We start from the raw sequence: 23,072 nt of genomic DNA, 5'->3' as shown, positions 1-23,072 counted from the left end.
TGTGTTGTAGAATAGTGCGGATACAGAAAATTAACCAAAAATACATCACATAGTATGCAGAATTTGTTAAAGTGGAGCTTGAGCTCAGCTCAAGTTTTTGCTTGTGTCTTTGCAAAATAGCTTTTGTAGTAAAAGAAGTTGAGAAAGTCAAATCTTGCCATGATGATAGTATTTTTGTGAATTGCACACTATGTTTAGACTGCTTCAAAACCACTAGAGCATCAGTTGAAATTCAGATGCAGAAATAGCAAAGAAGTACTCATAAAACTAAGATAAATAATGGAAATAAACTAAATAAAAATGAATTTATCAATTACACGAAACAGGTTCCAGCAGCATCTCACCCAGTGAACCACTATACATTGTTAAACATAGTGAAACTAGAGCATTCGAGCTATAAACAACAGGCACATTGCTGCACATTAAAGCAATGGAGTATTCATCATCACAGCTCTTTTACTACAAATATTTGAACTTTTTCAGTTTAAAATGACATATCAGAAAAAGGCATATAAGTGCTGGCAGGCACATTTCTTGACATAACTGGAGATGACACAGTTATGATGTTTAATATATTGATTTTTTTTTTAATGAAAGGAACTGATCTAACATTGTGAAAAAATAGATGCGATCAGTATTGTGACCCTGCTGGTAGTTATAATTATGCGAGACAGAACAGAAACTGCATGGCTGTGAGGAGGCATAATCTGAAGCTTAAAAATTATTGTGTAGTTGAAAATGAGATAGAAACAGATGAACAGACATCATGATTGAAGTGTGGTTACAGGCATGAGAGTAAAGCCTGTCCTGTAATGAATATGTCATGCAGAAAATATGTGGGTTTTTGAACATCTTGAAAAACGTGTAAAACAAAGTGTGAGTGAGATGGAGAACAAGAAAAGTACAACTGGTGTGAGGTATGTTTAAGTAAAAGATGCAAACAAGAGAACAGACTACTTTGTTTTGAGCTGTGATAGCAAGAGTTGTTTGGAATGGAATCGACATTTGTGTCTTTGTTAGTGTGATTGCAGAAAAGTAATCAGTGCATGCATATTACAAGAAAATTAATCTCTGGACTTTAAAATTATGCATTTATGTTAGCAGTGTTAACTTTAAGCTTGATAGAGTTGCAGAGTTTAATGTTTTGACAAAAACTCATTCAAAGATTTGGGTTGTGTGTTACACAGTGCTCACAAACTGCACTAAAGATTCATTTGTACCATAAGAGAATACCAAATGGGCAAAAAAGTTGTGCTGTGTTTATAAAAATAGAGTCTACAATCTTTCACTTAGAAGGATGTTGTTATAACAACTTAACATGTTGGGAAGAATGATTGTGAAAGGCTGGGCATGAATTACGCACATTCCTAGTGTACAGATGCAGTTGTAGTCTGCCAATGAGCAGTACACAGGCACTGAAGGCAAATATTTACACATTGAAGAGGACAAATATTCACATGCATGCAGAGCATGATTTGTTTACTCATGAAGGCAAAAGGCCAGATTTCCATGAAAAACATAATTTGCATATTAACAGAGCAGACTATTCACATATTTGTAAAATAAAATTCATACACAGTTATTTAGGACAGTTATGTGCATCATTTAGTGAGAAATAGCAAAGATTTGATGAGAATACAGCATACAAACAATAGTGAAGGTTGATGGAAAAAAGGCTGCCAGAGGACAAAATGATGCTTTTGAAAATGATGCTGATTTGTTGTAAGGGTTGGACTTTGTTCTAGGTAAATATAGTATCAACCAGCATTCAGGAATTTCAGCAGTTGCACATTGTTGAGAGTTCTGGTTGAATTAAGGCAATGAAGTAGAAAAAGAACTGGATTTTATGGAATAAATGGATGTAGTGAGGCAAACATAGCCAAATCCAAAGGATAACAGGATAATCACTGCAGTTAAGCCAGCCAACATCAGAATGTACATAGAGCCTGTGACTTTAAACCATTGATCTACAAGATCTAAACAAAGCAGCTTTAGTGGGGCATTATTTACTAAAGACTGGTGAAAAAGTTGTGTCCATTGTCCCAAGAGTTGAACAATTCTCAGTGCTTGGTGTTAGCCAAGACCTCTAGGAATTCAGATTCAATCAAGGCAGTTCAACGTTGTGCACATTCAACATGGCATGGAGAAAACACATATTCTTAAATTTGCAGAAAGCAGCCACATGAAATATTGGGTGTCTAAAAGGTGTTTTGAACATTTATGTATAATACTGTTTAGGTGATGGAAATTGATAAAAGATTGGAGAAGTTGATGGAAAGGTCAAAACAAAATAATTTCAATTTATTAATTTAACATTTGTTGATCGGGAAAGTCCGATTAGGAGAGAGCCTATTTTCAGTGAAGGCCCAGGGAGAAACACTCCAGATCCATCTCTTTTGAATGTGGGAGGAAACTGGAGTACCTGGAGGAAACCCACACGAATTCAAGGAAGACATGCAGATTCTGCACAGAAGGCACCCCAGTCGAGAAACAAACCAGAGAACCTCTTGCTGTGAGGTGGCAATATTAAATCATTCACCACTGCACTGCCCCAAATTGAACAAAGAACAATGTCAGACATGTATCAAATAAGTGGGGCATATCTCGACACACAGCGGTGTGAAAACTGATCCAGAAAAACTGAAATCCAATTGGAATGACCGCCAGACAAACAGGCATTGCCAAGATTTGTTGGAATGGTTCTTTGATAAACTAGATTTATTCCAAACCTTATCAGAAATGTTTATTCTTTTGAAAAGACTGCTTGAAAAGGATGCCCAGTAACACTGTGATGAAGAACAAGGGAAAACATAGGTAATGCTGAATAAATTGATATTAAAATCTCCAGCTCTTCATTATTATGATGTAAAGAAGGCAGCTATGTTGCATGTGGATGCCAGTCAACCTGATGCAGGATCAGTGTTGCTGCAGGAGACACAGCATGAGGTGCCATAGCACTGACTTGGATATAAGCAATACATGGTAAAACTGAAGAGGGAACTTGTGCATGGTTGTTAAAAATTCCAAAAGTGCGTATAGAAGCATCTGAGCAAACAGCTCACAAGCCTTCACACAGTATTCTTTTAAGCCAGTACATAAGCAGTGAATGAATTTACCTCCCTAGAGGTATAACTTAATCACTTTGTAGAGACCAGACAGAAAGGTATTACATTGGGGATGCATTAAGTAGAGTTCATCTGAGAGAAATTCAGAAAGCATTGCTAAATCTAGACTTAGAAGTTATGTTTGTAATTTCTTACTTGGCAGTATCAGACAAAAGGTTGTGAAAGTTCAGGTAACATGCAAAAGAATGATACAACGGTGCAGTCGCTGATATCAGAATGGACTGACAATAATATGAAAGGTCCAGTGTAAATACAGATGTACTAGGCATACTGTGGTAAGATGAACTACATGCTCTGTTGTTTAAATCATTCATGGCAATTATATTAAATCATTGTTTAGATAAAATGTTGGAGAGAATCCAGGAAGCATACAGTGGAACTGTGACGTATAAAGAAGGAGCACAAGACATTACAATCTGGTCAGGAATGTCACAACAAATTAGGAAGATGGTAAAAAAACTGTTGTGTGTAAATGTTTCACAAAAGCAATGTAGAAGATATGATAACACATGGTATTTCAGAAAGGTCATGCTTTTCACCCCCAAAAAATCAACCCTGTGGGACAAAGCCATGTTCAGTATCTACTCCCAAAGTAAAGTGCTAATAGAAGTTGTCAGCCACACAAAACTTCCAGGAGTATCCATAGATGAACACTAAAAAAATTGATATTCACTTGCAACAAAACATTAAAAAAAACACATCAGAAAATTGGAATGCTCTATATGCACAACCAGTTCCTTAGTCCCTCCACCAAACAAACCCATGCCTCCACCTACCTACTCCCTTCCCTAATGTATGGCACCCCTCTACTTACCAACCTCCAAACCACTCTAAAAGCTAAGCTTGAGCCATGCTATAATAAAACTGCAAACTTTGCAACAAATTCCAAAAACTCCTTCCATCAGTGTACTACTCTTCACTCCCTAAAATGGCTGGAACTACCAAACTACCTCAACTATGTGCAACATAGTACTGCTCACAAACTTATCTTTAAACCTTATGATTGTCCCAACCTCAGTTCACTCTTCACCTTCTACCTCCCAAATAGGCCCCTTATATCTGAATATCAGCAACTTCTTCAGACTCACAAACCAAACCTACCACCGGGCCAGCTGCTGTTTTCTTACTCTTTAGCCAAGAACTGAAATGCTCTATTATTAAGAATCAGAACAATCCAAAATCATGACCACTTCAAAACTTCTCTCCACACTTACCTATCCTCCACCTGGAACTGTGCTTAAACTCAGCCTTCTTGAACACGTAGCTCTAATGATGTATTCTCTCCCAACTTTCTGTGCTATGAGTCATCTAAAACCCTCTATGCAGTAATTATCTCTAAACGTTTTTGTAATCTGCTCACTCACTAGTATTTTGTCCGGCCACTGAATTGCTGAGTGTGTTTTTAACTGTCTCATCCAATATGTTAGATAATGATATACTACCAATGCATATCATTTCATTTGATTGTTCTTTTTTTATTGTACTGAGGACCTTTTCTCCCTGGACTTCCACTGAAAACAGGCTCTGTAGGGCCCAGTGGACTTTCCTGTTTAATAAACTGCAAACATAAAATAAATAAACATGCTACGTGTTTCATTTTAAAGACACCTCCTATCTGATGTACAATAGATTACTCTCAGAAGTATCCAGGGGTAATTAAAATAAGAAACACTTCATAAGACTATGTCATATTGTTACCTAGTGGAAGTTTTTCAGACATGGCACTCCTGATGTCCTTTCAGATAATTTTCCTCATTTAGTGAATCCCGACGTCCATAGGTCTTCACAAGTCTGGGAGTTTAAGTCCAGTTCACTACTTCTAGTCTGAAATAGTTATAACCCAATGGTCAAGTGGAAAGAATAATTCAAACTCTAACAAAAAAAAATGAAATCATGAGAAACTTTTTTATTTTACCTTTGCTGGAGTGTCAAGATTCACCACTATAACACATTGTGCTGTCTTTTTCTCAGCTGCTAATGGGAAGAAGACAAACATAAGTTGCCAGTGTGTTCAGTATTGCTTCAACCTGAGGATATACTAAATGTTACAGAAAAAAAGGTTTTATAAGAAGTTCAAAAAAGACAGAAGGGTTGCTATGACATAACTGTAAGACATTTAATTTCTTTAAGATGGTTTCATTAGTGAGACCGCAAAATCTAGCAAAGAGTAATAGAGCAGAAAGAAGCTATCACACTGAAAACAGCTTCAGCTCTCAGATCTTAGATTGCCAAAGAAAGAAATTTTCTACTCAGGAGAAATAAGTCATCATACAAAACAGAACTGGCATCATTCCAGAATAGTGCTACACTGTACCAAGTGCAAGAGGGTATGACCACAGAATCTCAGAAATTACACATTTAAAGAATAAGGGATACTGACCAGCTCTGTAACACTACTGTGGGAGAGAGAGGTATAGAGAGTGAGAGATAGAGAGATTGAGAAAGACAAATGTCTTTCAGAACCTACCAAAGACTTGTATAATGCAGACATGACTACATCTAATAAAACAGGCTCAGATCCATATTTAGAACATCTGTCAGGATTCTTACCAGATGCCAGGCTTTTAAAACATCCTATGACTTCAGAAATGATTGCAAACACTGATTAACATAGCTGTTGTTATTTATTGACTAAGTGTTGCATTTTTTTTCTTAAATGTGGGACCTGTATAGGTTCAGAGGTTCATGGCTGTGTACTGTTCTAATAACTGCTGTAATCATTTTCAGTTTAGCCATGCATTCCAAATCTCTGACAAGTTCTAGTACCCTTGCTTGTGTAAGTAGGAGCCTGAGAGATGAAACATTTACAGGCTGTCTATGTCCATTACAGACATAAGTGTCAAACCAATGATGAATTTCTGCTTCCCCACCAGTTGTCTGAGTTACACTTGAATTGGGTTAGGGAGGAACTCTGCTTCACATGGATTGGGGAAACGTGTTCCAGAGAAGGGGTAGTCCCTAGGATACAAACCTGTCTTCACAGTAAGTCCTATTTATATCACAGACCATATTTAAGTCTTTGGGATGGATAATTCCAGTGCTGTTTGTTTTTCAGAAATGTAGGTCTATCAGAGTGGGATGCAAAGATGCCTTGAATTCCAGACATAGATCTCCCCTCAACAGCCTGTATGAGAATGAATATAGGGACGGGGCTTTGGGGCGATCTATATAGGAAATGTTATTTACTTTTTAAATTAGTTCTATACTTATTCCTTGTGGATACAGTTGTTTCTAAGCAGCTATTAACATGCTTGTTTAGAGATTCTATGAACAGTTCCATGAAGGCAGCAGTATTCTTAGTGTCTGGGGCTGTGGCATGAAAGTTTGCCAGGTTATCACTTAACAGTAGGAAATTAGCCTTAGAGTAGTTCCTGAACATTTCAGGGTTACCTGGGGTACAGGTTTTATGCTGACTTCAAATGAGAAGTTTTGTGGTTTGACCTTACCAGAGAGGATACCACAGTAGAGGGTGTGCAGAACCCTCCCACATCAGTGAGGACCAATTCTAGTATACTTGCACCCCGGTCAGTGTATTGACAATCTGCTCCAGTGAATTTGTTTTTACAAAGTCCAAGAATCTCAGTGCCTGCATATTTGGTGTCATATACTATTCCCAGTTAATAATGGCATACTTGAAGTCACCCATGAATATGATATTGGGTTTGGAAGAGGAGTATGTCCAATAAGCATTACATTTTATGGGGTTTCCAGTGTCATAGAGGGGCTATATAGCTTGCATGGCACTGGTATGGGAATTTGCCTGTAGTGATTTGAATGGGGAGAAGCTCAAGTGCATCATCCTGTTTGACCATCCTTAAGGTATATTAATTTTTGATGTAAACTGAGACACCACCTTAAGCATATATATGAATACCTATAAAGAGGGGGACGATTTGGCGTAACGGTTAAGGTCTTCTCCTCCCATGCACATGGTACAAAGTTAGATTCTGACTTCCAGCCAATGCCTGCATGGAGTTTGCAAGTTCTCTCTCGGTATCCGTGGGGTTCTTCCCACCTCTCAAAAACAAGCTAGGTGTTTCCACCACAGACTCACCCAAGAATGGAGCTGTGGGCAGTAGCACAGACTCTAGATGGTGCCCTATAGGGGGAGGAGTTGTTATAGACCAACTGCTTTCAGCAAAAACTGCTGTGAGCAGTAGCCTCAAGATAGGAGAACATGCATCACAGATGGAGCACCATGTCAGGGCTAACCACTCAATTGTGTAAAAATTTATTCTAGGTGATAATATTGGTTCATACGTTTATACTAGGCTAACGGCCAACAGGATCTTTACAAGCCTACCTGTTCTGAGTTCCTTGAATGCCTGTATGATGGGGTATAAGAGGTAGCAAAGGGTTATGTGGAGGTGGGGTATGTGAGTTGGGGATTAAATTACTTACTGTTGACCTCTGTCTATCAGAGGCATGAGAGCCAGACTGGAAGTGAATTTGCATTTTCCCATTCAATGATCAAGGTATCTTTTGAATATGGTCAGATATGAACTTTGCTTCATATAGATGAAGAGCTTATTCCACAGCATGGGGATCCTTTGAGACAAATACTGATCTTTCCAGCATGACTTTTATTCTTTTGTTATATACCTTATTAAAGTAAGGATTCCACCTGTGAGGTTTGTTTTAGTGTATGATCTGGGCTAACTTTTCTTAGGTATGTTAGCATGAATGCAGCCATTTACATGTTTATACAGGGTTTATGTAAATAATTCTGCATATGTAGCTGTATTCTTGGGGTTTGGGGGAGTTTGATCATCTTGTAGAGTGCACACTATCTGGTCCAGAATGTTTGCATCGATAAAATCCGGGAAATGCTGTGCCTGTGAGCTAGTGGCAGTGTATGTTTCCCAGTCTGTATAAGAGTAGTTAAAGTCTCCCATGAACAGTGTATTCGGTTGGATGGTGCATGCCTCTAGTAGATTTAGATAAGAGTTGTAAGCTTTGTGAGTCATAGAGGGAAATGTGTAGCTGGCCACAACATGGCAAGGAACCTTGTCTATGGAGAGTTAGCCATGGATGGACTCCAGGGCATCATCCTGTTTAAAAAAAACGTTGCTGTATTTGTTGAAAATGTAGATTGAGACATCTTCACCTTTAGCAGTTGTCTGTGTTACGGTGGACTAAATGTGTGGAATGAACTGCAGCCTTCCACTGTCAGAGTAATTTCTGCAGCTTTAAACAAAGTGTCAATAACAGCACAGGGTGTGGAGTTTCTTGTTTAGGTTCCTAGCATTTAGCAGTAACACCTTAAGGTTGATTTCAGTTTTTTTTTTTTTTTTTGCTATGCTAGTAGTTTTGTCCTTTCAACATTGTCTAAAAAAGCATCTAAGGGGGTGGATAATGTTTAAGCCAATATCTGAAAGGCCACAAGGAACAGGTACAGACCATCTTTGGCAAAGCAACATGGTCTGTAAACCATGTCCTCCCATGCTGATAGATACTGGATTCCCCTAGAGTGATTTCAAAAACTAAGCCATTATTAAAATCATTTTCTGTTCATACTTGGGCTGCCTTACACTGAGCAGCATTCTACCTTCACCAAACATGATGCCAGTCTATGACACATATTCATAGAGATCCAGAATGTCTCTTTTCATATAGTCCAGTGAGGTATGTCTCAGTTCATTTATAGGTTCATAGGTAGGTACTAGGCTGTTGGCCCTAGGGCCTATATAAGTGTAGCCAGGAAGGTACCCTGGCTTTCGCCACCCAAGAAAATTATTTTCCTGTGCTCCTGTTGAGCAGAGCCACAGAAGTGATCCCCAGGGTGAATTTCCTATTTCCCATTCAATCATCAAGATTTTTCTTGAAGAGTGCTAATGTGGAGCTTTGTTTGATATAGACAGGTAGTTTGTTCCAGAGTATGGGAAGTCTCTGGGACAGGAACCTATCCCTCCAGCATGTTCTGTTTATTGTGGTAACAAGGTTTAGGTACCTAGAGCATGCAGCTCAGAGAGATTGTGATTTCTTTAAGTGGAGCATGTCCAACAGCTCTGGGTTTGACATAGGTTTGTATGTTAGGCAGAGATCGCCTCTGAGTAGGTGATATGGGACGGAGTAAAGCTGGAGTTTTTTGAGACGGTTTGCATAGGGCATCTGTTTGAGGCCAGTAATCCTCTTTGTGAGGTATTTTTGTGGCCTTTCCAGTTGTTGCAGATGTCTTATGAGGTACATACCAAAAGGGGCATTGTACTCTATAATGGGTCTAATGAGTGACGACTAGAGGGGAACAATGACCTCTTTTTTCCTGGATGAGAAACCTTTTGTGATGAGGTGTGCCATGTAGAAGGATTTCCTGACTACTGTGGCAATGGGATTATGAAAGGAGAGACTACTGTTTACCTGTGTCCCAAGGTATCTTATCAAACTTTCTGTTTTAAGTAGACTACCGCCTATGTGGTAGTTCATGGGTACAGAGTTTTTACAAAGGGGATGACAATGCACTTTTTGGCATTGAGCTTGAGGCCATGGCTTTGACACCAGGCATCTTTCTCAGTGAGGCCCTTTTATAGGATGTCCACATCGTTAGGAGTTTCGATTATGGCTCCTAGTTTGCAGTCATCTGCGAACATCGTTAGCCAAAGACCTTATGTGTTAGCCTGTACTTCAGAGAAGTAGATACCAAACAGGAGAGGACCGAGGACTGAACCCTGTGGTACTCCATTTGTCACTAGTCTGAAGTCAGATTTGGAGTCTGCTAGTTTCACAGTCTGGATTCTGTTAGTGAGCAAACATGGACTATGCTGAATCATATTGGTACCCGTGCTGCAATAACTGGAGTGCATGAGTGACATTGAAAATCCTATCTCCAGAGAGGCAGCTAACTGTTATCTTCTCCTTGTCCAGACTGGTGAAAGGGGAATCTGTCATCATATTATAGAGTTCCTTATGACAAGAGTAGTAGGTAAAGTGTTTGCTTGCCTTATGGGCTTTTCTCTTGGTGGATCATTTGGTATAGGCTTATATGTGGTGTTAGGTGTTGCTTTTGGTGTGTGCTTCAGTGACTGCTGAGGATTGGTGTTGTTGTTTGACAGCTTAGGAGGTCTTCGAAGTTTGGAGAGATTTCTCTTAAGTACCTCAGCATAAGAAGGTCTGTATGTGTGTGTGCTAAGCAGTAGGATGCTCTGCGTGTGTACCTGATAACCTTGTTTGTAAGTGAGAATTTTGCTTCCCATGAAGTTATGCATATACATTTCTCACATACTGTGTTCATTTCTTTAAGGATTAAAAGGTTGTCTGAATACTTGAGGCAATGGTTACATTGTCTCAGAAGGATAGGTATTAGATAGTGCTATGATCTGATTTTAGTGTTGTTTGATTTGCTAACTAGCTGTACTAAGGTTAGCACCACACAAAGCCTTTCTGCATTACAGGTTGAAGCACTAAGTACTAGATTTATAAGTTTGCTACTATACAGTACTGCTAACCACCACTAGGCAGTGAACAGTTCCACAAAAAATGTGCCTTCTATAAACTACCTTTTATGCCATCTGACCAGCAAACAACTAACTGTGCACTTCCTGGAGTGTTTTCCAACTCAGAAATACCAAGTAAACACCTTCTGCCACAAGATGTATGATGCTAGAACTTGTTAATCTAAAAGAGCAGTCATCCATAAGCTCTCAAGTGCAGATTAACACCAAACAACTAAGTCCTTAAAAAGTCATCTGACTGATGAAACAATTTTACTTGAAGCTGCACTGTGTACTTCCCAACCCAGACTGACCTAGCAGCTTTGCTACTGCTGCAAGAATAGCAGTCCCAGTTGTCTTAATGTACGTGTAAAAGAACACTTTTGCTTAGCCAAAAGTACAGTTAAGAAATGTAATGGTAGGAAATACAGGAAATCAGAAAAAGATGGGAAATGAGATAGAAGGGAAATAGTGGGACAGCTTAATAGATTAACAGCATCAAGTATCTCAGAGGGATGGTTGAAAAAAGGGAAGTGAGAATGAGGAACCAAAGCTAAAATCAGAGGGGCTGCAGCCAAATGGCACAGAGTGTCAGAAGCACTGTATGACAGAAAAATGCAGAAGAACCTGGAAAGTAAGTAGTACAAAACAGTGGTGAGACTAGTACTACTTTATGGTACAGAAACATGGGCAGTAAAGGCAGAGCAGCTGAGAAAGCTAGAGGTGATGGAGTTGAAATCCGCAAGATGGGTGGTATGATTCACATAGTGGGACAGACAAAGAAATGAGGACATCAGAGCAGAAGTCAAAGTAGCTCCTGTTCTAGAGAAGTCAAAGAGCACAGGTTACTGTATACATGTGAAGAAAAGCAAAAGACAATCTGTTGAAGAAGATTTGGGACAGATGGGAAGAAGGCAGGAGGAAGTGAGGGCATCTAGCAAATGGATGGATTGTGTGAGAGAAGACCTGCAACAGTCAGACATGACTATCAAAGAGAGTAGGAGATTGGCATTGAATTGAGAGAGATGGCAACATTTGACATGACACCCAACCCCATGTAGAAAATGAGGAAAAGGGAGTTGATGATGATGATAACACACACACACACACACACACACACACATATATATATATATATATATATATATATATATATATATATATATATATGTATACAGTATTTCCCCAAAAATAATATCGGGTCTTATACTCTTTCCCCCGCCAAAATACGCATAAGGGCTTATTATCAGGGGATGCCTTATTTACTCACACCATCCAACAATCTACCTTTATTCATTTATTCATGTACAAAAATCAACATTTATTAATGAACTCAAATCAATGTTTATTCATGTATAAAAATTGACATTTATTCATATAAACAAATTGACATTTATTTTGTACTTTTCTGTTATTGGACAACAGTTCTAACTCATTAAAACAGTTGTGTGAGAATTCTACATAAACAGTGCACCAAGCATTTCAACTTCAGAATATTTGCACCTTGGGTTTCACAGTTATTCAAATACAGTCATGTCATCTTCTGGAACATTGTCATAAGTGTCCAACCCACGAATTTCAACCTGAATTTCTTGTGACTCCATTTCCTGTAGAACCATTGGCTCCAATCTGTCATGCCTAGCAATAGAGCTCTCCTTAAATGAGCACTGCTTATCCAAGTAGCCTGCTCATGGTGCATTGGCAACACATCTGTCAGTGATTTTATCCCAAGACTTTTTCACCCAAGACATGACCTCCTGCAGGCTAGGCTTCACAAAGTTTCCATGCTGATTTCTCTCCATTCTATTTTCAATGTAGTCATTGAGTTCCATGTGCAAATGGTCCTTGAGTGGCTTGTTTATTTCAATATCAAGAGTCTGGAGATAGGCAGCCATTCCTGCAGGAATCATTATTTGATCTATTCTTCTCTGTGCAAGGAATTTCTTCATTTCTTTAGTGCGTGAGTGCTGGCTGGATCCCAGACTAGAAGACCTCTTTTGCCATCTCACAAAACAAGTGGCAGCATTACATCGACCCACTTCCTTATAGCTGCTTGTGTGCACCAGGCTTTTTTGGTTTCAAGAATGTAAATGCCTGAAACACGTTCAGTCTTATTTCTCTTGCCCTTACTAATGATTAGAGGTGGGATTTTCTTTCCATCTAGATGAATTGCCAAAATACAGGTAACCCGTGCACTCTCGTAACCAGTGGAGGGAATGTAGATTGAGGAGGCACCACTCTGATCAATTGTTGTTTGAGATCCTTGGCCCATAAACACTGCATAGCAATCATGTTGGAGAGTTGGTATTTAGAAAAGTCAATGCCATCAACAAAGGACTTGAATGCAACTGCACGTTTAATAACTTCAGTATCTTCCAACTTGAACAGTGTTGTTGATCTTCTAAGAGACAGTTCATATCGGTGAAGGAAGTCATCCAGCCAATGTTGTGATGCTTTGAATTCTTCTGGGGATATTACTGTGGTGCCATTGCAAGGGCAAAAGCTTGGATATCAACCCTGTGCAAAACCAAAGCCATTGCTCTCCTGTTAGCAATCCACTCACAGATGATGTCTTCCAGCTCAGGAAATAATGGTTGCTGACCTGATCCACACTTGCACTTCTTAACATTTCCCTCGTCAGCCTGTTGACTGAGGTTATCGTACGCTGTACGCCATTTTTGGATCTTTCAGAGATCTAACTTCTTCTCTTTGTAGAAAGCCATCAGATTCTCTCCCCGTGAGTCCACCACAATTCCTTTCTAGTACGTGATGGAATAGCTCTTTCTATTTGCACTCATCTTGTCTGGGGGGGGTGGATTTGAAGACTTACGAGACTAGAGTGGCAACACAAAATAACTCTGTTTACAAAGAGAAGGCACAACCACAACCATGCACTATCACGTGCATGTGCATTACGCACATTGTCTGTACATTGATCGATCAAAATACGCCTGCCAGTGTTTATGGGCCAAGGATCTCAACCGTCAAGTGTGATTGATGGTTAGGGTTACAACAAGAATTATGGAGGACTCCCAGTCAAAGAATCTTATGACTTTATGCAAAGAGAAGAAGTTGGGTCAGTCAATGGGTGTCAATAATATTATTTTATAATTCAACACATCCTTCGTGTGTTGACAAGCTTAACTGGGGCTTATTTTTAGGGTAGGGTTTATATCATGACCACTCTGGAAAACCAAGCTAGGCCTTATTTTCTGGTTAGGTCTTATTTACAAAGAAATACGGTATGTAACCCTGGAAAAGTGCTCTCCCACCTGGGTAGAAGTGGAAGCCATGAGGGGTCCCTCCCAATGGAAGTCCTTAAGGGAGAGAGAGAGGCAGAAAATGGCTGGGCTAGGAGAGCTGCCACCTGGGTGAGGGGGTCCAGACCATAGCCACCACCAGGATGGAAGTCTGGAAGGGGGATAGAGGTGGAAAGGGGCCGGGCAGGGAGCGCTCCCTCCTGTGTGGAAGGGTCCAGATCGTACCCCCCCAGTTGAATGGAAGTCCCCAAGGGAGCATCTGGTGGAAGGCTGCGGGGCCAGGAGGGCTCCTGGCAGGCAGGGAGAAGGTATCCGACGTCACCCGGTACCCAACGACATTCCCAAAATGTTGCAAAGTATCCAGAATGGCTCTGAACTGGAAAGAAGGGGGACATGGAAGTCCTGATGAGGGTGTGCCTGCCCCTCTGTAGCTGAGTGGAGTTCCACAAGGGCAACTGGGATCAGAGGGAGGTCCCCTGAGAGGCTCAGAGGGCATGGGGACATGGCACTGTTTGGCAGCCTGCAGGGGATCTGGGGAAGACAGGGACCATGGTGCTCTGGACCAGAAAGGAGCGTGGGCTTGGAAGTCCTGATGAGGGCATGCCTGCCCCTCGGCAGCCAAGGGGAGTTCCAAGGGGCTGGCTGGGACTGGAGGGAGGTCCCCGTGAGAGGTTCTGAGGGCATGGGGACACAGCCCAGCCAGGCAGCCTCCAGGAGATATGCGGGAGACGGGGACTGTGGTGCTCTAGACTTGAAAGGAAGGGGACGTGGAAGTCCCGATGAGAGCGTGCCTGCCCCTTGGCGGCTGGGTGGAGTTCTGTGAGGGTGGCCTGGATCAGATGGAGGTCCCTGTGAGAGGATTCCAGGGCAAGGGTGACATGGCATGGTTTGGCAGCCTTCAGGGGATATGCAGGAGACGGGGACTGTGGTGCTCTTGTCCTGAAAGTAGGGGGACATGGAAGTCCGGATGAGAGCATGCCTGACCCTCTGTGGCCTGGGGGTGCTCCACGAGACAGTGAGAGTGTGCCAAGGGCCACCCCTGGAAGCCAGGTCTGTGATCATGTCCTCCCAGCCCAGAGGGGTGCAGAGATATGCCTGCCGTGGTGTCTCATGCCTGGCTCTAGTGGGGGTAGTCGGCCAAAAGTACGGACATGCTGAGGGCCACCCCTGGAAGCCAGGTCTGCCTTCACTTCCTCCCAGACCCCAAGGGTGCTGAGATATGACTGCCATGGCATCTTGCGCACGGGTCTGGCAGGGGTAGTCGGCTGACAGCACAGGTGTGCCAAGGGCTGCCCCCGGAAGCCACGTCTGCGATTGCATCTTCCCAGCTCCGAGGGGTGCTGAGATATGGCCGCAGTGGCATCTCGCACCCAGTTCTGGTGGGGGTAGTCGGCCAACAGCACGTGTGTGCCGGGGGCTGCACCCGGAAGCAGGTTTGCAATTTCATCCTCCAGCCCAGAGGGGTGCGGAGATATGGCAGATGTGTCATCTTGTGCCTGGGACCATCTGTAGGCACTGGGTCACACTCCGGTCCTTAACCCGACACTGCACGAATGCCGACCTGTGAACAGCACCACTCAGGAGACAAGGGGGCACATGCCAGAAGGCTCGAAGCAAAGCACATTTGTTGGCACCTGACACAGCCAAGGAGCGAGAAGGAGGTGCGAGGCAAAAGGGCCGAGATGCCGGGACCCGGGGCCATATCCTGTTCGAGTTTGAAAGCCATAGGTGGAGAGCAAAGGGGAGAACCGGCATCACGGAAGTCTGGATGAGGGTCTGGCTGAGGCCTCATGGCCCAGCACAGTTCCACAAGGCAGGAAAAATTGGAGGAAGCTCCCCTGAGAGGCTCTGAGTGCAACCCAGGAAAAGAGCTCTCCTGCCTGGGGAGAAGTGGAAGCCATGAGGGGGTCCCTCCTGATGGAAGTCCTTAAGGGAGAGAGACGTGGAAAATGGCCAGGCTGGGAGAGCTGCCACCTGTGTGAGGGGGTCCGTACTGCAGCCCCCTCCAAGATGGAAGTCCAGAAGGGGGATAGATGTGGAAAATGGCCAGGCAGGTAGCACTCCCTCCTGTGTGGAAGGGTCCAGATCATGTCCCCCAAGTGGGACGGAAGTCCCCAAGGGAGCACCTGGTGGAAGGCTGTGGGGCCAGGAGTGCTTCTGCCAGGCAGGGGGAAGGCGTCCGACCTCGGCTGGTATACGACGGCATCCCTAAAATGTTGCTAAGTCCCCAGAATGGCTCTGGACCTGAAAGAAGGGGGACGTGCAGGTCCCGATGAGTGCGTGCCTGCCTGCCTCTCAGAAGCCAAAGAGAGTTCCACGAGAACAGCCTTGTTTGGAGGGATGTCCCTCTGAGAGGCTCCGAGGGCATGAGGACACAGCCTAGCCAGGCAGCCTCCAGGAGATCTGGGGAAGACTGGGATCGTGGTGCTCTAGACCAGAAAGGAGGAGGATGTGGAAGTCCTGATGAGAGCATGCCTGCCCCTTGGCGGCCAAGGGGAGCTTCACAAGGGCGGCCTAGATTGGAGGGAGGTCCCACTGAGAGGATCCGAGTGCACGGCGACACAGCACAGCTTGGCAGCCTGCAGGGGACATGGAGGTGGCAGGGTCCCCTAGGTGAGAATTGGGCTGTGGCCGGGTAAAGAGGTCTCTCTCTGCAGGGTCGAAAGGGAGGGTCACCATGGTAGGCCCTTATGAAAGTCCTTAAGGGGGCTTCGTGTGGACTTCTGCAGGCTTGGAGATTTCCTGGCCAGGCAGAGGCATCTGACCCCTCCCCATTCACAAAGGTGTTCTCGAAAAATCGCAAAGTCCCCAGAGTAGCCCTGGATCGGAAAGGAGGTGGACCTGGAAGTCCATATGACAGTGTACCTGCCCTTCCATGGCTGAGGGGATTTCCACTGGGGAGGTCGCACCCTGGAGGTTTGCTCCCCTGATCACCTGGTGGGCACGCATGATCCAGCATGATTTGGCAATCTCCAGGAGATAAGGGACGACGTGATGTCTCAGAGTGTGAGTCCAGGTCTCAGCCCCAGGGGAGAACGTTCTGCCAGGTGTCTGCGTGGGGTCAAGGTGCGGCCTCTTCCTCCTGGCCAGAAGTCCGTATGAGGGCGGATCTGCCCCTCAGTGGCCGGGGGGAGTTCCACGGGGCCAGTTGCACCCTGCAGGTTTGCTCCCCTGATCACCTGGCAGACATGCATGATCCAGCACGATTTGTCAGCCTCCAGGAGTTGAGGGACGATGTACTGTCTCATCAGATTGTGAGTCCGAGTCCCAGTCTTGGGGGAGAAAGTCCTGCCAGGTGTCTGCGTGGGGTTGAGGTGCCCTCACAGGCCTCTTCCTCCAAGCCTTAAATCTGTATGAGAGCATATCTGCCCCTCAGTGGCCAACGGGAGTTCCATGGGGCTGATCGCACCCTGCAGGTACATCCCCTGGAAGGGCTGGTGAGCACGTGTGATCTGGCACAATTTGGCAGACTTTGAGAGCTGAAGGATGACAGGGCATCCCATCAAAATGCATGAGTGTGAGTGCCCCAGTCTGGGACCCAGCCCAGAGAGAGGGAAGATGGGGTGTCCTGTCAGAGTCCATGTCCCAGCCCTGGGTGATGTCCTGGCAGGTGTCTGTGTGGGATTGATTTGCCTTTACCCACTGTCCATTGATCAGTTGGGATGACCGACTCCCACTGGTGGTGGGCCCCCGTGGCATGGCTCTGTGGGTCATGGCTTGTGGGTTGAGCTTCTCCACCCTGGGAGCAAGGTGCTAGTTGGGGTGCGGAGTGCTCCATGCCCCCCAGGGTGGACGTCTAGGTGAGACTGATGAGCCCGGGACAAGGCAAAGGAGTCCTGTAACATGGCTGAAATCCCCTGGCATCTGTGCATGGCTGAAGCATGGGGGGGCTCTCTCCCACTTTTCTCTGGATATGAGCGCTGATGTGCACTGTGCCAGCCTGTGGCCCTCCAGGGTCATGGTTGCCGGTCCACGACCAGCACACAGGGTGCCCCCTCCAGGGGGAGAGAAACCCCTCCTGTTGGCAGAGGTTTGGGCTCTGGCCCCTCCTCTCTGCCCACCCACCAAGGTGCTCCTATCCTGTTGATCCTGCCTGTAGCATATGCTTGTCTCAAAGATTAAGCCATGCAAGTCTCGGTGCACATAGACGCTTCAGTGAAATTGCAAATGGCTCATTAAATTAGTTATGGTTCCTTTGATTGCTCCACCGTTACTTGGATAACTGTGGTAATTCTAGTGCCAATACATGCTGACGAGCGCTGACCTCCAGGGATGCATGCATTTATCAGGCCAAAACCAATCCAGGTCTCAGTCCAGCAGCTTTGGTGACTCTAGATAAACTCTGGCCGATTGTGTGCCCTCGTGGCGGCGATGTGACATTTGAATGTCTGCCCTATCAACTTTTGATGGTACTATCTGTGCCTACCATGGTGACCACAGGTAACGGGAAATTAGGGTTCGATTCCAGAGAGGGAGCCTGAGAATCGGTAACCACTTCCATGGAAGGCAGCAGGCACGCAAATTACCCACTCTCGACTCGGGGAGGTAGTGATGAAAAATAACAATACAGGACTCCTTTGAGACCCTGTAATTGGAATGAGTACACTTTAAATCCTTTAACGAGGATCTATTGGAGGGCAAGTCTGGTGCCAGCAGCCATGGTAATTCCAGCTCCAATAGCGTATATTAAAGTTGCTGCAGTTAAAAAGCTCATAGTTGGATCTTGGGATCGTGCTGGCAGTCTGTCCAGAGGTGAACTACCGCCTGTCCCAGCCCCTGCCTCTCGGCATTCCCTCGATGCTCTTAACTGAGTGTCCCGGTGGTCCAAAGCATCTACTTTGAAAAAAGAGTGTTCAAAGCAGGCCAGTCACCTGAATACTTCAGCTAGGAATAATGGAATAGGACTCTCATTTTATTTTGTTGGTTTTCGGAACTGGGCCATGATTAAGAGGGACAGCCGGGGACATTTGTATTGTGCTGCTAGAGGTGAAATTCTTGGACTGGTGCAAGATGAACGAAAGTGAAAGCATTTTCCAAGAATGTTTTCATTAATCAAGAACGAAAGTCGGAGGTTTGAAGACGATCAGATACCGTCGTAGTTACAACCATAAACGATGCTGACTAGCAGTCTGGTGGCCTTATTCCCATGACCTGCCGGGGAGCTTCTGAGAAACCAAAGTCTATGGTCCCAGGGGGGAGTATGGTTGCAAAGCTGAAACTTAAAGGAATTGACAGAAGGGCACCACCAGTAGTGGAGCTTGCGGCTTAATTTGACTCAACACGGGAAATCTCACCCGGCCCGGACACGGAAAGGATTGACAGATTGATAGCTCTTTCTCGATTCTGTGGGTGGTGGTGCATGGCCGTTCTTAGTTGGTGGAGCGATTTGTCTGGTTAATTCCGATAACAAATGAGACTATGCCATGCTAACTAGTTATGCGGCCCGGTGCAGTCATCTCCAACTTCTTAGAAGGACAAGTGGATTTCAGCCACACGAGATTGAGCTATAACAAGTCTGTGATGCCCTTAGATGTCCGGGGCTGCACGCATGCTAGACTGAATGAATCAGTGTTTGTCTACCCTTGGCTGACAGGTCCGGGTAATCCGTTGAACCTCATTTGTGATAGGGACTGGAGATTGCAATTATTCCCACAAAAGAGGAATTCCCAGTGAGTGCAGGTCATAAGCTCACGTTGACTAAGTCCCTGCACTTTGTACACACTGCCCATCGCTACTACCAGTTGGATGGTTTAGTGAGGTCCTCAGATCAGCTACACTGGAGTTGGTCACGGCCCCAGTGGTGTACCACAAAGACAATCAAACTTGACTATATAGAGGAAGTAAAAGTCATAACAAGGTTTCCATAGGTGAACATGCAGAAGGATCATTAACTGCAAGGGTCTTGGGATGTTGCTGTCCCTGGGTACCAGTGCCTCTCCTTGCTCCGTCATCCTGAACCTCTCTGTCTCTCTCTCTCTCTCTCTCTCTCTCTCTGTCTCTCTCTGTGCACCCTGGTGGAGACCAGTGGGACTGATCCCCTGGCTCCTGGGGGGAGAGAGAGAGGGGAGAGAGAGGGGAGGGAGTGAGAGGAGGGGTGGTGTCTGTCTCCCCTTGCCCCCTGGTGGTGGGAGGGAGGGGGTCTGTCCATGTGGTGGCAGATGTGGGTGCTCCTCTGCTGCCATGAGGGGATGCTGGTGGAGGGTGCACCTGGCCCAAAAGTGTGGTCCACTGCATGCCCCAGAGGTGGCTGGCTCCCCGTGTGGTAGGGAGAGGGAGAGGGTGCTGTCCTGGCAGGGGGCAGTGGCCTCCCCTCTGTCTGTATGGGGACATCCCTGGGGGTGGCACACCGGAGTCCTCTCCCCTCAATGTTGGTCGTGGGTACCTGTGGAGGATGCCCCTCTCCACTTGGGATGTCGGTTCCAAGACCCGGAAGGTTGATGGTGTGGCCACATGCCAGCTACTGCGGACTCCCTTCTGTCTTGCGGTGTGGGGCCAGTAACCCCAGTCTGGGTGCCAACGATAACGCCTGTGAAACCTCACATGCTCATCTTGAGGTGGGATGGCGTGTGGGCAGCAGTGCCCCAGAGAATGAGAACTGCACGACTCTGAGTGGTGGATCACTCAGCTCGTGTGTCTATGAAGAATGCAGCTAGCTGTGAGAGCTAATGTGAATTGCAGGACACATTGATCATTGACACTTCAAATGCACTTTGCGGCCCCGGATTACTCACGGTACTATGCCTGTCTGAGGGTTGTCATGCCTTCCATCACCCCCAGGGGGTGTCTGGCCCACATTGAGGGTGCAGCCAGGGAGTCGAGGGAGACTGGTGCAGGCCCCCTGTCCCCCCAGGGAGAGATGCAGATGGAGGAGAAGAGTCCCCTTCTATACTGAGCCAGGAAGCCCATCTGAGGATGGGAGAGAGCAGGTGTGTGTATGGCCTGACCCCATGGAGACTGTCGGTGGTACTGCCACCAGGCTGCCCTCCTGGGTTGGAACCCGACGCCTGCCTGCCCGGTTCCCGTGTGCCGGGGCTGTGTCGGCTGTCCTCCTCTGCTGCCTGGAGTCCGGTGGTGGGGAGTGGGTGCATGGGGGTCAGGGGAGGACGGGTAAGTCCGTCCACCCCCTGAGGCCCCTGCTGTCCTCTCCCATGACCACACTCAGAACATGACCTCAGATCAGACGTGGAGACCTGCTGAATTTAAGCATATTACTAAGCGGAGGAAAATAAACTATCCAGGATTCCCTCAGTAATGGTGAGTGAAGAGGGAATAGACCAGCGCTGAATCCCACCCTGGCAACGGGCACAGGGAAATGTGGCATACAGAAGTCCATCTCCCCAGCACCACCTATCGGGCCCAAGTCCTTGTGATTGAGGCTTAGCCTGCGGACGGTGTGAGGTTGGTGGTGGCCCCTGTCATGCCAGGATCAGGCCTTCTCGGAGTCTAGTTGTTTGTGAATGCAGCAAAAAGTGGGTGGTAAACTCCATCTAAGGCTAAACACTGGCACGAGACCGATAACGGACAAGTACCGTAAGGGAAAGTTGAAAAGAACTTTGAAGAGAGAGTTCAAGAGGGCGTGAAACTGTTCAAAGGTAAACGGGTGGGGTCCAAGTGGTCCGCCTGGAGGATTCAACCCGGCGGCCATGCCATCTGCCCGGGTGAGGTGGATCCCCCTCCAGGGGATAGTGGACTATCCTCGGGCGCACTTCCTCTGAGGCGGTGCACCACGACTGGCTCCGGGTTGGCCGGGAAGGCCACACACAAGATGGCTCCCCTCCTCGGAGGGGATTGTTACAGCCCGCAGCATCAGACCTCACCGTGCTCTGGGATCATGGAAGATGACCGCTGCCGCACCCTCCCCTGCTGTTGCCCTCAGTGCGGCCCACCCACATCCCGACACCGGGCCGGTGGGCTCAACTCGGGTGCCCGGAGTCCTCGGCGACGTCAGTGACCCACCTGTCCTGTCTTGAAACACAGACCAAGGAGTCTAACAGGTGTGCTAGTCCGAGGGTGGGCAGGAGACCCAAGGTGCAATGAAAGTGAGGGCCGGTGTGCGCCAGCTGAGGCTGGATCCCCCTGCCCCGTGTGGGTGGTGCACTGCCGGCCCGTCTCACCCATCCCATTGGGGAGGTGGAGGGTGATCGCATCTGGTGGGACCCAAAAGATGGTGAACTATGCCTAGGCAGGGCAAAACCAGAGGAAAATCTGATGGAGGTCCGTAGCGATCCTGATGTGCAAATTGGTCGTCTGACCTGGGTATAGGGGTGAAAAACTAATCAAACCATTTAGTAGCTGGTGTCCTCCAAAGTTTCCTTCAGGATAGCTGGCGCTTGGTGGACTCAGTTTTATCTGGTAAAGCAAATGATTAGAGGTCTTGGGGCCGAAATGATCTCAACCTATTCTAAAACTTTAAATGGGTAAGAAGCCTGACTCACTGGCTTGGAGCCGGGTGTGGAATGCGAGTGCCCAGTGTGCCACTTTAGGTAAGCATAACTGGCGCTGCAAGATTAACCGAATGCCAGGTTCAAATGCCCGATGCTGACGCTCATCAGACACCAGAAAAGGTGTTGATTGATATAGAAAGCAGGACGGTGGCCATGGAAGTTGAAATCTGCTAAGGAGTGTGTAAAAAAAACTCATCTGCCGAATCAACTAGCCCTGAAAATGGATGGCGCTGGAGCGTAGGGCCCATACCCGTCCGTCGCTGGCAGCTGAGGGGGCTACGCCACGATGAGTAGGAGGGCCACTGCAGTGGCACTGAAGCCCAGGGCGAGGGCCCGGGTGGAGCCGGCGCAGGTGCAGATCTTGGTGGTAGTAGCAAATATTCAAACGAGAGCTTTGAAGGGTAAGAGCTGCCCTCTCCAAGGCAAAAAACACAGCATCAATGGGACCAGACGGTGTCCCGGGCTGCGTCCTACATGAACTCCAAGAAGAGCTAAACCCAAACATAAAACTACTGTTCAATCTCAGCCTTACTACAGGATATGTACCCAAAGAGTGGCGTACAGCAACAGTGGTCCCTCTCCACAAAGGTGGTGCCTCAACGGATCCTGGAAACTATCACCCCATAAGCCTGACTAGCTTGGTCTGCAAAGCTATGGAAAGGATCATCATGGACCTCATAAATAAAGATATTGGGGACCTACAGACACTGGATCCTACCCAGTTCAGCTTTGTTAAGGGCAGATCCTGCCTCTTAAACCTGGTTGATTTCTTTGAAACAGTCACCAAGGCCATTGACGAGGGGAAGGTGGTCCACA

At 46.0% G+C, this 23,072-nt stretch overlaps 1 protein-coding gene and 2 pseudogenes across 1 annotated transcript in view; all 3 read left to right on the top strand.

The window, feature by feature from the left end:
- The window catches only part of LOC122794930 (proton channel OTOP1-like), a 618,079-nt gene that overhangs the window by 394,048 nt on the left and 200,959 nt on the right, over positions 1-23,072 (top strand). The window lies entirely within an intron of this gene.
- LOC122795094 lies at positions 20,414-20,567 on the top strand (annotated as a pseudogene).
- The window catches only part of LOC122795241, a 5,355-nt pseudogene continuing 3,261 nt past the window's right edge, over positions 20,979-23,072 (top strand).

The sequence above is a fragment of the Protopterus annectens genome, chromosome 2.part1 (genome assembly GCF_019279795.1).
Source record: "Protopterus annectens isolate FY-2018-M chromosome 2.part1, PAN1.0, whole genome shotgun sequence".
NCBI lineage: Eukaryota > Metazoa > Chordata > Ceratodontiformes > Protopteridae > Protopterus > Protopterus annectens.
Note: the sequence above shows the minus strand (reverse complement) of the source record. Positions and strands in the feature narration are given on the sequence as shown.